Genomic DNA, 14,973 nt, shown 5'->3' with positions numbered 1-14,973 from the left:
ATTTATGCTCTTTTTTCCATAGCCCTGCGCAGCCCCTTTCTTCCTTTTTAAGTACCTCAACCCTGAATCACAAAATATCGAGTTCATACATATTTTTTTTATTTGTTCATGGGACGTGGGTGTCGGGAGCTGTGCCAGCATTTATTGCCCATCCCTAACTGCCCTTCAGGGGGAAGGTGAGAGTCAACCACATTGCTGTGGGTCTGGAGTCACACGTAGACCAGACCAGGTAAGGATGGCAGATTTCCTTCCCCAGGGGACATCAGGGAACCAGATCGATTTTTCCGACAATGGTTTCATGGTAAGCATTAGACATTTTTAATTGCAGATTTTTATTGAATTCAAATCTGCAGTGGCGGGATTTGAACCCCGGTCCCCAGACCATTACTCTGAGTCTCTGGTTTACTAGTCCAGTGACAATCCCACTACGCCACCACCTCGTTTTCTTTTTGAGATCTCAGGACTAACTGCCAAGATTGGTACACACACTCATCATGAACAATTTGTTTCACCAGCATCTGCACTTCTGAGTCCCAACTTTTTTTAGATTCCAGAAGCCGGCCACATGTGAACTTCATCATACCACACACCTGGTCATAATGCTCAGAATTCTTAACTCTTGTGGAGTGCATTATAATAAGAATGAAGCCCAATTTGGATTCAATCTGAAATGCTCCGAAACACGCAATGATCATTTAACATGGTCAACTCAAATTTAATAAATTCTATCAAACTGGATTTAAGACACAATGGTGGCAAACAAATGGTCCAGGCCCCATTGGACTTTGTAATGCAAAAGTTCCCCATCACATTATATTCCAAAACACAATCGAACAATTCATTTTTGCTTTCATGAGGTTACTTTCTCACACCACCAGCAAGCAGAGTTTTGGATACAAGACAATATGTTTAAATTTGAGACCATGCCTTCCGCAATCAGAAATTAGTTACCATAATTCTACTAATAATAATAATCTTTATTGTCACAAGTAGGCTTACATTAACACTGTAATGAAGTTACTGTGAAAAGCCCCTAGTCGCCACATTCCAGCACCTGTTCAGGCACACAGAGGGAGAACTCAATGTCCAAATTACCTAACAAGCACGTCTTTTGGGGCTTGTGGGAGGAAACCGGAGCCCCCAGAGGAAACCTATGCAGACACGGGAAGAACGTGCAGACTCCGAACAGACAGCGACCCAAGCCGGGAATCGAACCTGGAGCCCTGGAGCTGTGAAGCAACAGTGCTACCCACTGTGCTATCATAAGTTGATTATTTCAGAAATTATCCCTAAATTTCAAACCTTCAGACTGTAACGGCTGCAGGTTTCAACAGAACAAAAAATGTTTAACAAAGTACATGCTTTTGGTTTCAATTAAGCAAGAGCAAATCTTTTAGAAATAGACACTAATAAAAGACACTGACTGAAGAAAAAGGATCCTTTCTAAGAAAGCATTTGAAATGTTCCATTCTCACAAATAATTCCCAGTTCAGTCACATTTAGAAAGTAGAGGGCTCTAAATTCCCCAACGCAATCCTATTACTACTTGCAAATTAAAGGCAATGATACGTGGTTTCCAGATCATGGCAAATGTTCCTCAATAGATGCACTGCTCCCAAATTTTGGAGAAACCTGTTGAAGTTAAACTACTAGCTTTCTAATCAGATTTGGAAATCTATTCCGCTGCTGATTTTCTTTACCCTCATTATTTTTGCTCTCTACCCTTCTGGCGGTGGGATTTATTTCCACAGGAGTGCGTCACCCTCTGGTACCCCATCAAACTGCATATTAGTTACAGGTGAGGTTTGAGAGATGTATGTGTAGGCTATTCAACCATAGGACAACACCTATGAGGGGTGGATAGGAAGGAACTTTTCCCCTTAGCGGAGGGGTCAATAACCAGGGGGCATAGATTTAAGATAAGGGGCAGGAGATTTATAGGAGATGAGGGAAAATATTTTCATCCAAAGTGTGGTTGGAATCAGGAACTCACTGCCTGAAAGGGTGGTAGATGTGGGAACCCTCACGATATTTAAGAAGTATTTAGATGAGCATTTGAAATGCCACAATATACAAGGCTATGGGCCAAGAGTGGATAGATGCCAGATGGTCGGTGCGGACACTATAGGCTGAAGGGCCTCTTTCCGTGCTGGAAAAACTGTGACTCTCTATGACTCTATAATACTGTAATAATCCTTCCATTTGTATCGTGCATTATCAGATTGAAATATTTCTGAGCGCTTTCAAATCAAATAGTTTGAAGTGCGGTAACTATCAAGTGGACAAATGAAGTAGTCATTCTACATTAGCAAAGTTCTACAGTCAGTGAGATCAACGATCGGTTAATCTAACTGATACATGCACACAGGATCTCAGTTTACTCTATCAACTAACGAATGATAGCTTCATCAATACAACATTCCCTCAGTGCTACACTAAGCCTAAAACACAAGCTAAAACACATTTACTTCTGACTGCTGCTTATGGAGCCCAACTGGCACTGCTGGTACGTACTATAAAACACTACAGATCTCCCAATGCATTTGCTGTCTTAAGCTTGAGAGCAGGACTTCAATCATAAGCATTAGCCCAAACTTGTAACCCGAACATCATGGAGGTGTGTATTTGAAATATCATGTAACGTGACAAGAATATTGGGCAGTTGTCTGGAGTGTCGCATTATAGAAAGCACATAAAAGATGCAGAGTTCATTCACTTGGAAGGAAGAAAAGCTTGCATTTTTTAATGCATCTTTTACAACCTAGGGCATCCCAAAGAGCTAGTCAGCCAATTGGATCACTTTCTGAAGTGTAGCTGCTGCTGTGGCGCAAGAAAGGTGACACCCACAAGCCGCAATATAAGATGGTCATTGGTCGAGGGTTACATTTTCACCAAGACACCAAGGGTGTTCATCTCTGAAATTGTACCACGGGATCTTTTATGTCCACCTGAGAAGATGGACGGAGCTTTCATTTAACCTCTCGTCTAAAAGACAGCAACTCCGATACTGCAGCACCCCCTCTAAACTGCTCTGGACTGTTACGCCTAGATTTTGTGCTCAAATTCTTAAGTGGGACTTAAACCCACAGCCTTCATTCTAACTGAGGCAAGAATACTACCCATGGATCCATCGTTGCCACTGAAATGTGACATGACAAGGAAGATGGGTTACGATTATTAAGAGAACAGAGAAGTAACAACTTCTTAAAAATTGTGACGGTAAAGAGATGATAGAGTTCTTCAAGATTCAGCAATGTTATGATATGGTGAGGAAAGCAATTAATTATTTCCAGTGGTTGGCAACAGGAGGGTACAAATTTATGGTTGCAAAAATAACTGAAAAGATATTGTAAAAACAGCTTTGCATAGATGGTGATGAGAATATGGAATTTTCCATCAAGTTGTAGAAGCAAATCTTTGAATTTGTCGACTACAAATTGGACAGTTGCTTGACAACGAGAAATTTAAAGGTTTAATCGGGAACAAGCAGAACAGATTTCAACTCAAGTGCCTCATATGCAGAAAATACCAGTAAAGGAGTGAGAAAAAAGGGGCCTGTTTCTGTCTTGTAAGATTGTAAGGTTATTTATGGGGCACTAAGATGTACTCAAAACATTGTGCATTTTAGAATTAGATTTTAAAATAAAGATCAATAGAAGAAAAATCATTTCCAAAATAGCTTAATGTGTGCCTCTTAAGTTAAAACAATTTGAAGATAATTATTGATTCTGAAGCAATTTATTAAAACTGTAAACACAGCTGTTCTAGACTTCATCCATAAAGCACAAAAGAAAAGTATCACATTACATTAAAAAAAAATTCAAACGCACACTTACAAGAGCAGATCAGAGTGAGGGCCTGTACAGTGCTGCAATAGTCTCACACCGGCTGTGGGTGGAATGTTAACCAGTGTGTTTGCACAAAACCTTCCTCATTAATCTCAGGCTTCCAATAGCAACTAATGTGCTGTAATAGCGTCATTTCACAAAGACTTTATTCCTTACACTGAAAGAGCCTTAAATGGAACATTTATGCGCAAAAATGAATTATCCATGTGATGGTGACTAACCAGATAATAAGGATGTTCTGAAATAGAACATATGGCTCATGAACATTGGTTTATATGGGTTATATGGGTTGATACAAAGACAAATTTAGCTCGCTACGGAGATTGTAAAAGATAGCACGATTCTAACCTGCTTCAGAAATATGCGTGCTCTGCTCTGCCAGAATTGCTAAGAGAGCAATTGTATCTCAGGAATCCAGGTGAGCTGGTGGCACAGTGGACTCGAGCACCTTGGAGCAACGAGACAAAGATATGGTCTCTCCCTCCCAGCTCTAACATGTGAAAGCCCTCGGTCAAGATGTCAGTCTCCTCACAAATGAGAGCAGGTAGAGAGAAATAGCGACACCTTGCATACTTTCCATTAACTGGGCCTTGTGCACCACAACAGTTGTGAAGACGACGTAGTATCACTTACTGTCAGTTACTTATTAGTTTAGGGCTTGAGGAACCCAAAGAAAATCAAAGGAAAAGGAGAATTTTGTTTTCTTCAGGAAGGCGAAGAACATGGGTACAGAAATCACCCGGCCAGCTAGCTCAGGTAGGTTCCATATTTCTTCCATATCCCTTAACATCCTGAATTCCAAGTAGCTTCCTCTTTTGAACATGTCAATTGATTCTGCATCCACAATTTTCTACAACAATGCGTTTCACCTTCCCACAACCCTTAGGCATGAAGAATATTCCCCAGGATATGCTTCGAACCAGCTTAGTTGAAGTATTACACATACCCCCTTGTTACCCAAATAGAGAACCATTCCCCATTTACTCACAATTCCCTTTACTACTTGAAATACTTCAACCAAATCCACCTTCACTTGCAGCACTACAGAATATGTTGTTTACTTAATCCGTCATGCTGCAGAGTTTTGCCAGATATAAGGTTTTATAGCCAATGTACTTCTCACGTGAAATTCGGCAATATTCAAAATAAGATCTGACCAGCTAATTACATTTACTCGTACCTTCCTTGCAAAGTCATTGACACATGAGCACACACACAAAAAAAATCAGTGCTTACAATCTTATTCGCATTCACATGCAAGCAGGAAAACAGGTTCCCTACCTCGCTGTCTCTCACATAGCCGAGAATGCAATCTCACACTCTTCCAAAGGTGGGCAGTTTCATGCACTCTCTCTCTCTCTCTCTCTCTGACAAATGAAATCATATCTTTGTAAACAAAAAGAAGCAAACACAAAGATGCAGTTTCAGACAGGCATATCCAGACATGCACATTCTCTGTTTCATTCACAGTATCATTCTCTTACACGGGCATGTAAACGAAGCACGGAAGAGTGGATCACTCCTGCGTAGTGTCAGGTAGGCACAGACACAGTCAGTTACAGTCTCACATTTTGCATGTGGAAACAAGCAAGTACACGCACACATGCAGCTGTACAGTCTCATTTAGAGACTGACTGGCACATAACCTCTTTCACACAGCCAAGTGTGCAGGTAAGTGCAAAGTCTCCCTTGCACAGACGTAGTCTCTCTCATACACATGCGGATGCACAACTAACTTTCATACAGATACACACAAGCACAGAGCCAGGAAGACATGCATGGAAAAAGACAAACAAAGTAACATACAAAGACACAGCCAGGCAGATTCAGTTACTTGGTTCCGCACACACACATACATAATAGATGCAAAATCACACACAAATACTTACTACTGTCACAAGCTAATTGGCAAAACACTTCTTTCTCTCACGAGGTATGTACTTCCTGTCTCCTTCAAACATACAGTCTCACTTGCGCCACACAAGAACTCAAAAGATTATTCCACCACAGTGTGCAAGATCAGGCAATCAAACACTGTAAATGTCATTCTCACAAAGGTTAAATCCTTCCCATAGACAAGCAGAATCACAACTGCACTCACTCCCACATGGTCATACTATCAGGCAAAGATGGTCTCTCATCCTCACGTGGATAGAAAAAGACACAAACATTCAATCTTACTCTCATGAAAGCAAGGTACCCAGTCAAACATGATGGGTTCAATTATTTTTCCCGGCCACGAGAGGGGATTATTAAGGTGCAGTTGAACCTGGAAAGAAGGCGTCAGGCTAATTTACCAAAGAGTTCTGAAATCCTGATGCTTTTACCTGGAGTGGGTTTGGTTTGACCTCAGTGTTTGGATCCCAATTAAGATGGCTGGGTGGCTAATTATCAGCAACTTTAACACTATACTGCAATTTTACCGGCAGAATGAAAGGAGGTGGCTGCAGTCGAGGTCAAGACTGCATAAAGCTGAAAGACGTCCAAGTATTCCCAGCAGAAAATGGCAAGGTTGCTGCTTCCCATGTCAAAACCTTACCACTGAGTGTGGAATTGTGGCGATGGATGTCTCAGATTGTGACGGGCCTATTGAGGCCTCAGTCATTTCTCTGATACTGATGGCAGCTTCACCTAGTGGCTGGGGCCTCAGTAGCACACTCACTGGTCACACAGCATGCTGCTGGCCTTCCTTACAGTAGACGCTGCTGTCTGTAGCTCCGGCCTCCAGAACCTAACTTGATTGTGAACACAGAGGCAGGCTCCTAATTGGCCACCTCCTGTAAGATTCAACCAGAAGAAACACAACTGCCTCGAGTGGATTCATGACCTGGAAATGACCCTGATGTCAGTTCCTGATGCTCGTGGCAAAATCCAGCCCAGTGAAGGGTTGAAAGCAGATTGTCAAACAGTTCCATTCCCCCTCATTGGCAGCTGTACACACATCCTTGCAGGTATAGACACAGACAGCTGTATATGTCACTCATGCAGCAAATCATACACAGACAAAACACTCCAGAGACACCTAGGGCTGGATTCTCATTGCAAGGTGGGTTTAGAGGTGGACAATTCCATGCTACCTGTTGGCATGCCATAATGTCAGTACGTTCCTGCCTCCTGGGCCATTTTTAAGGAAGTGGGCTCTGGGAGGCAACAGCAACTTATCAGCCAGCAGCAGAAAGCCAACTGGGTCAATTGAAGCACCAATCATGGGCACTCTTCGCTTCGCATGTCGTCTGGACTTTCCAGACAGCAGACGGGAGCCCCAAATGGTTGGAGCATGCAGATGGCATGGTGGGTACCTGCCAGTGGCAGAGCAGGCGGGGGTACGGTAGAGCACATCCTGCAAAGCAGCCCAGCATGGCTTTTGTGAAGGGCCACAACCTCAGGCCATTCTGTGAAGGGATGCTCCTCCACGACAATGGCCTGACAGCTGTGGCTATTGAAACATTTACAACTCTTCAGAGGGCACTTCCATATAATAATAATCTCTATCAGCATCACAAGTCGGCTTACATTAACACCACAATAAAGATACTGTGAAAAGCTCCCAGTCACCATATTCCGGTGCCTGTTCGGGTACACTGAGGGAGAATTCAGAATGTCCAATTCACCTACCAAGCACGTCTTTCAGGACTTGTGGGAGGAAACCGGAGCACCCGGAGGAAACCCACGCAGACACGGGGAGAACGTGCAGACTCCGCACAGACAGTGACCCAGCGGGGAATCGAACCCAGGTCACTGGTGCTGTGAAGCAACAGTGCTAACCACTGTGCTACCCTGTATTAATCCCCACTCAATCTTGCAACTGCAGCAGCAGCCCCTATCACTCTCAATAGGAACTGCAAACACCCAGAGGCTCACGCACTCCCAATGATCCTCCTGCCGCCCACCACCCATAACCAAACAGGATTCCTGTAGGCAGCCTGGTAATGGGCTGCTCCTCGGTAAATTCCTCCAGGGACCTACCATAGCCAATTCCCAGTTCCCGACCGGGAATACCGTGCATCAAAAGGATCGAGGCCCTGGAGCCCATCGCCTCACATACAAACTCAGTCTCAAACTCATGTCAATATTAGCACATCTGTCCGACATCCCACACAAACATGTCATTTCAAGCAAGCAGTCCCTCTCTCAAAGGTAGCCATCCAATATGACACGCATAAGTGGATAGAAAAGGCAAGGATATAGTTTCACAAATGTAACGGCAGAGCCAGCCAAGTGTACATCTGTTAAACGTGCATGGGAAAATACACACATATTCAAACAGACAGGCTCAGTCTTGCAGAAGGGTTTAGAGTGACACACAGATAGACACAAAGCATAAGACAGGCAAGGCAGACGAGGTAGACTCGGGTGGGTGAAGTAGGTTCTGGTGGGAGAGGTAGACTCGGGATGGCAAGGCAGACCCAAGCAGGCAGGCAGACAGGCTCAGGCAGACAGAGACACAGACAGGTAGGCAGACACACATACGCTCAGACATACACACACACGAGCAAGCTCAGGCACTTTCAGACACACACACACACACATACAGACAGGCTCAAGGCACACACACACACAGACAGGCTCAAGGCACACACACACACAGACGCAGCCACACACAGACTCAGACACACACAGACTCAGACACACACAGACTCAGACACACACAGACTCAGAAACACACACAGACTCAGAAACACACACAGACTCAGAAACACACACACACAAACCCGGACACAGACACAAACTCAAGACACGACAGACTCAGACACACAGACTCAGACACACACAGACTCAGACACACACAGACTCAGACACACACAGACTCAGACACACACAGACTCAAGACACACACAGACTCAGACACACACACAGACTCAGAGACACACACAGACTCAGAGACACACACAGACTCAGAGACACACACAGACTCAGGCACACAGACTCAGGCACACACAGACTCAGGCACACACAGACTCAGACTCAAGACACACACAGACTCAGACACAGACACACACAGACTCAGACACAGACACACACAGACACACACAGACTCAGACACACACAGACTCAGACACACACAGACTCAGACACACACAGACTCAGACACACACAGACTCAGACACACACAGACTCAGACACACACAGACTCAGATACACACAGACTCAGATACACACAGACTCAGAGACACACACAGACTCAGAGACACACACAGACTCAGACAGATACACAGACTCTGACACACACACAGACTCTGACACACACACACACAGACTCAGACACACACACACACAGACTCAGACACACACACACACAGACTCAGACACACACACACACAGACTCAGACACACACAGACTCTGTCACACGCATAGATTCAGACACACGCATAGACCCTGACACATGCGGACCCTGACATGCACAGACCCTGACACACGCACCGACCCTGACAAACACACAGACCCAGACACACACACAGACCCAGACACACACACAGACCCAGACACACACACAGACCCAGACACACACACACTCTGACACACACACAGACCCAGACACACACACACAGACCCAGACACGTGCACAGACTGAGACACACGCACAGACTGAGACACACGCACAGAATGAGACACACGCACAGACTCAGACGCACAGACTCTGACAAACGCAGACTCTGACACACGCGCAGACTCTGACACACGCACAGACTCTGACACACGCACAGACTCTGACACACGCACAGACTCTGACACACGCACAGACTCTGACACACGCACAGACTCTGACACACGCACAGACTCAGACACACGCACAGACACACGCACAGACTCAGACACACGCACAGACTCAGACACACGCACAGACTCAGACACACGCACAGACTCAGACACACAGAGACCCAGACACACAGAGACACAGACACACAGAGACACAGACACACAGAGACCCAGACACACAGAGACACAGAGACACAGACACACAGAGACCCAGACACACACAAACTCACCCAGACGGGCGGGCACGCGGACAGGCGGGCACTCGGACAGGCGGGCACTCGGACAGGCGGGCACTCGGACAGACGGGCACTCGGACAGGCGAGAGGGCACCCAGACAGAAAGGCGGGCACCCAGTCAGACAGACACAGAGAGACAGGCAGACACCTAGACAGGCAGACACACAGACAGACAGGCAGACACGCAGACAGACACTCAGACAGGCAGACACACAGACAGGCAGACACACAGACAGGCAGGCACACAGACAGGCAGACAGACAGCCAGACAGACTGACAGACAGACAGGCAGGCACTCGGATAGACAGGCAGGCACTCGGACAGACAGGCAGGCACTCGGACAGACAGGCAGGCACTCGGACAGACAGGCAGGCACTCGGACAGACAGGCAGGCACTCGGACAGGCAGGCAGGCACTCGGACAGGCAGGCAGGCACTCGGACAGGCAGGCAGGCACTCGGACAGGCAGGCAGGCACTCAGACAGGCAGGCACTCAGACAGGCAGGCACTCAGACAGGCAGGCACTCAGACAGGCAGGCACTCTGACAGGCAGGCACTCTGACAGGCAGGCACTCTGACAGGCAGGCACTCTGACAGGCAGGCACTCTGACAGGCAGGCACTCTGACAGGCAGGCACTCTGACAGGCAGGCACTCTGACAGGCAGGCACTCTGACAGGCAGGCACTCTGACAGGCAGGCACTCTGACAGGCAGGCACTCTGACAGGCAGGCACTCTGACAGGCAGGCACTCTGACAGGCAGGCACTCTGACAGGCAGGCACTCTGACAGGCAGGCACTCTGACAGGCAGGCACTCTGACAGGCAGGCACTCTGACAGGCAGGCACTCTGACAGGCAGGCACTCTGACAGGCAGGCACTCTGACAGGCAGGCACTCTGACAGGCAGGCACTCTGACAGGCAGGCACTCTGACAGGCAGGCACTCTGACAGGCAGGCACTCTGACAGGCAGGCACTCTGACAGGCAGGCACTCTGACAGGCAGGCACTCTGACAGGCAGGCACTCTGACAGGCAGGCACTCTGACAGGCAGGCACTCTGACAGGCAGGCACTCTGACAGGCAGGCACTCTGACAGGCAGGCACTCTGACAGGCAGGCACTCTGACAGGCAGGCACTCTGACAGGCAGGCACTCTGACAGGCAGGCACTCTGACAGGCAGGCACTCTGACAGGCAGGCACTCTGACAGGCAGGCACTCTGACAGGCAGGCACTCTGACAGGCAGGCACTCTGACAGGCAGGCACTCTGACAGGCAGGCACTCTGACAGGCAGGCACTCTGACAGGCAGGCACTCTGACAGGCAGGCACTCTGACAGGCAGGCACTCTGACAGGCAGGCACTCTGACAGGCAGGCACTCTGACAGGCAGGCACTCTGACAGGCAGGCACTCTGACAGGCAGGCACTCTGACAGGCAGGCACTCTGACAGGCAGGCACTCTGACAGGCAGGCACTCTGACAGGCAGGCACTCTGACAGGCAGGCACTCTGACAGGCAGGCACTCTGACAGGCAGGCACTCTGACAGGCAGGCACTCTGACAGGCAGGCACTCTGACAGGCAGGCACTCTGACAGGCAGGCACTCTGACAGGCAGGCACTCTGACAGGCAGGCACTCTGACAGGCAGGCACTCAGACAGGCAGGCACTCAGACAGGCAGGCACTCAGACAGGCAGGCACTCAGACAGGCAGGCACTCAGACAGGCAGGCACTCAGACAGGCAGGCACTCAGACAGGCAGGCACTCAGACAGGCAGGCACTCAGACAGGCAGGCACTCAGACAGGCAGGCACTCAGACAGGCAGGCACTCAGACAGGCAGGCACTCAGACAGACAGGCACTCAGACAGACAGGCACTCAGACAGACAGGCACTCAGACAGACAGGCACTCAGACAGTCAGGCACACAGACAGACAGGCACTCAGACAGACAGGCACTCAGACAGACAGGCAGACATTCAGACAGGCAGACCCTCCGACAGGCAGACACTCAGATAGGCAGACACTCAGATAGGCAGACACTCGGACAGACAGGCAGACACTCGGACAGACAGGCAGACACTCAGACAGGCAGACACTCAGACAGGCAGACACTCAGATAGGCAGACACTCAGATAGGCAGACACTCAGATAGGCAGACACTCAGATAGGCAGACACTCAGTCAGACACTCAGACAGACACTCAGACAGGCAGACACTCAGAGGCAGACACTCAGATAGGCAGACACTCAGATAGGCAGGCATTCAGACAGGCAGGCATTCAGACAGGCAGGCATTCAGACAGGCAGGCACTCGGACAGACAGGCAGGCACTCGGACAGACAGGCAGACACTCGGACAGGCAGGCAGACACTCGGACAGGCAGGCAGACACTCGGACAGGCAGGCAGACACTCGGACAGGCAGGCAGACACTCGGACAGGCAGGCAGACACTCGGACAGGCAGGCAGACACTCGGACAGGCATGCAGACACTCGGACAGGCAGGCAGACACTCAAACAGGCAGACACTCAGACAGGCAGACACTCAGATAGGCAGACACTCAGACAGGCAGACATTCAGACAGGCAGACATTCAGACAGACACTCAGACAGGCAGACACACAGACAGGCAGACACGCAGACAGGCAGACACGCAGACAGGCAGACACGCAGACAGGCAGACACGCAGACAGGCAGGCACGCAGACAGGCAGGCACGCAGACAGGCAGACACGCAGACACACAGACAGGCAGACACACAGACAGGCAGACACACAGACAGGCAGACACACAGACAGGCAGACACACAGACAGGCAGACACACAGGCAGACTGACAGCCAGGCAGACTGACAGCCAGACAGACTGACAGCCAGACAGACTGACAGCCAGACAGACTGACAGCCAGACAGACTGACAGCCAGACAGACTGACAGCCAGACAGACTGACAGCCAGACAGACAGGCAGGCACTCAGACAGACAGGCAGGCACTCAGACAGACAGGCAGGCACTCAGACAGACAGGCAGGCACTCAGACAGACAGGCAGGCACTCAGACAGACAGGCAGGCACTCAGACAGACAGGCAGGCACTCAGACAGACAGGCAGGCACTCAGACAGACAGGCAGGCACTCAGACAGACAGGCAGGCACTCAGACAGACAGGCAGGCACTCAGACAGACAGGCAGGCACTCAGACAGACAGGCAGGCACTCAGACAGACAGGCAGGCACTCAGACAGACAGGCAGGCACTCAGACAGACAGGCAGGCACTCAGACAGACAGGCAGGCACTCAGACAGACAGGCAGGCACTCAGACAGACAGGCAGGCACTCAGACAGACAGGCAGGCACTCAGACAGACAGGCAGGCACTCAGACAGACAGGCAGGCACTCAGACAGACAGGCAGGCACTCAGACAGACAGGCAGGCACTCAGACAGACAGGCAGGCACTCAGACAGACAGGCAGGCACTCAGACAGACAGGCAGGCACTCAGACAGACAGGCAGGCACTCAGACAGACAGGCAGGCACTCAGACAGACAGGCAGGCACTCAGACAGACAGGCAGGCACTCAGACAGACAGGCAGGCACTCAGACAGACAGGCAGGCACTCAGACAGACAGGCAGGCACTCAGACAGACAGGCAGGCACTCAGACAGACAGGCAGGCACTCAGACAGACAGGCAGGCACTCAGACAGACAGGCACTCAGACAGACAGACAGGCACTCAGACAGACAGACAGGCACTCAGACAGACAGGCACTCAGACAGACAGGCACTCAGACAGACAGGCACTCAGACAGACAGGCACTCAGACAGACAGGCACAGACAGACAGGCAGGCACTCGGACAGACAGGCAGGCACTCGGACAGACAGGCAGGCACTCGGACAGACAGGCAGACATTCAGGCAGGCAGACATTCAGGCAGGCAGACATTCAGGCAGGCAGACACTCAGGCAGGCAGACACTCAGGCAGGCAGGCACTCAGGCAGGCAGGCACTCAGACAGGCAGGCACTCAGACAGGCAGGCACTCAGACAGGCAGGCACTCAGACAGGCAGGCACTCAGACAGGCAGGCACTCAGACAGGCAGGCACTCAGACAGACAGGCACTCAGACAGACAGGCACTCAGACAGACAGGCACTCAGACAGACAGGCACTCAGACAGACAGGCGCTCAGACAGACAGGCGCTCAGACAGACAGGCGCTCAGACAGACAGGCGCTCAGACAGACAGGCGCTCAGACAGACAGGCGCTCAGACAGACAGGCACTCAGACAGGCAGGCACTCAGACAGGCAGGCACTAAGACAGGCAGGCACTCAGACAGGCAGGCACTCAGACAGGCAGGCACTCAGACAGGCAGGCACTCAGACAGGCAGGCACTCAGACAGACAGGCACTCAGACAGACAGGCACTCAGAGACAGGCACTCAGACAGACAGGCGCTCAGACAGACAGGCGCTCAGACAGACAGGCGCTCAGACAGGCAGGCACTCAGACAGGCAGGCACTCAGACAGGCAGGCACTCAGACAGGCAGGCACTCAGACAGGCAGGCACTCAGACAGGCAGGCACTCAGACAGGCAGGCACTCAGACAGGCAGGCACTCAGACAGGCAGGCACTCAGACAGGCAGGCACTCAGACAGGCAGGCACTCAGACAGGCAGGCACTCAGACAGGCAGGCACTCAGACAGACAGGCACTCAGACAGACAGGCACTCAGACAGACAGGCACTCAGACAGACAGGCACTCAGACAGACAGGCACTCAGACAGACAGGCACTCAGACAGACAGGCACTCAGACAGACAGGCACTCAGACAGACAGGCACTCAGACAGACAGGCACTCAGACAGACAGGCACTCAGACAGACAGGCACTCAGACAGACAGGCACTCAGACAGACAGGCACTCAGACAGACAGGCACTCAGACAGACAGGCACTCAGACAGACAGGCACTCAGACAGACAGGCACTCAGACAGACAGGCACTCAGACAGACAGGCACTCAGACAGACAGGCAGACATTCAGACAGGCAGACACTCAGATAGGCAGACACTCAGATAGGCAGACACTCGGACAGACAGGCAGACACTCGGACAGACAGGCAGACACTCGGACAGACAGGCAGACACTCGGACAGA

General features: G+C 50.1%; 1 protein-coding gene across 12 annotated transcripts in view; it reads right to left on the bottom strand.

Annotated features, from left to right (window-relative positions):
• dlg5a (discs, large homolog 5a (Drosophila)) overlaps window positions 1-14,973 on the bottom strand; it is a 259,461-nt gene that overhangs the window by 234,701 nt on the left and 9,787 nt on the right. The window contains exon 1 of one of the 12 annotated variants that reach the window (XM_072491582.1): window positions 5,130-5,148. The exons of the other annotated variants lie outside the window; for them this stretch is intronic. The gene's annotated coding sequence lies outside the window, so the exon portion shown is untranslated. Of the gene's footprint in view, window positions 1-5,129; window positions 5,149-14,973 lie in introns of those variants that run through there. 12 annotated transcript variants of the gene reach the window in all.

The sequence above is a fragment of the Scyliorhinus torazame genome, chromosome 28 (assembly GCF_047496885.1).
Source record: "Scyliorhinus torazame isolate Kashiwa2021f chromosome 28, sScyTor2.1, whole genome shotgun sequence".
In the NCBI taxonomy this organism is placed as follows: domain Eukaryota; kingdom Metazoa; phylum Chordata; class Chondrichthyes; order Carcharhiniformes; family Scyliorhinidae; genus Scyliorhinus; species Scyliorhinus torazame.
Note: the sequence above shows the minus strand (reverse complement) of the source record. Positions and strands in the feature narration are given on the sequence as shown.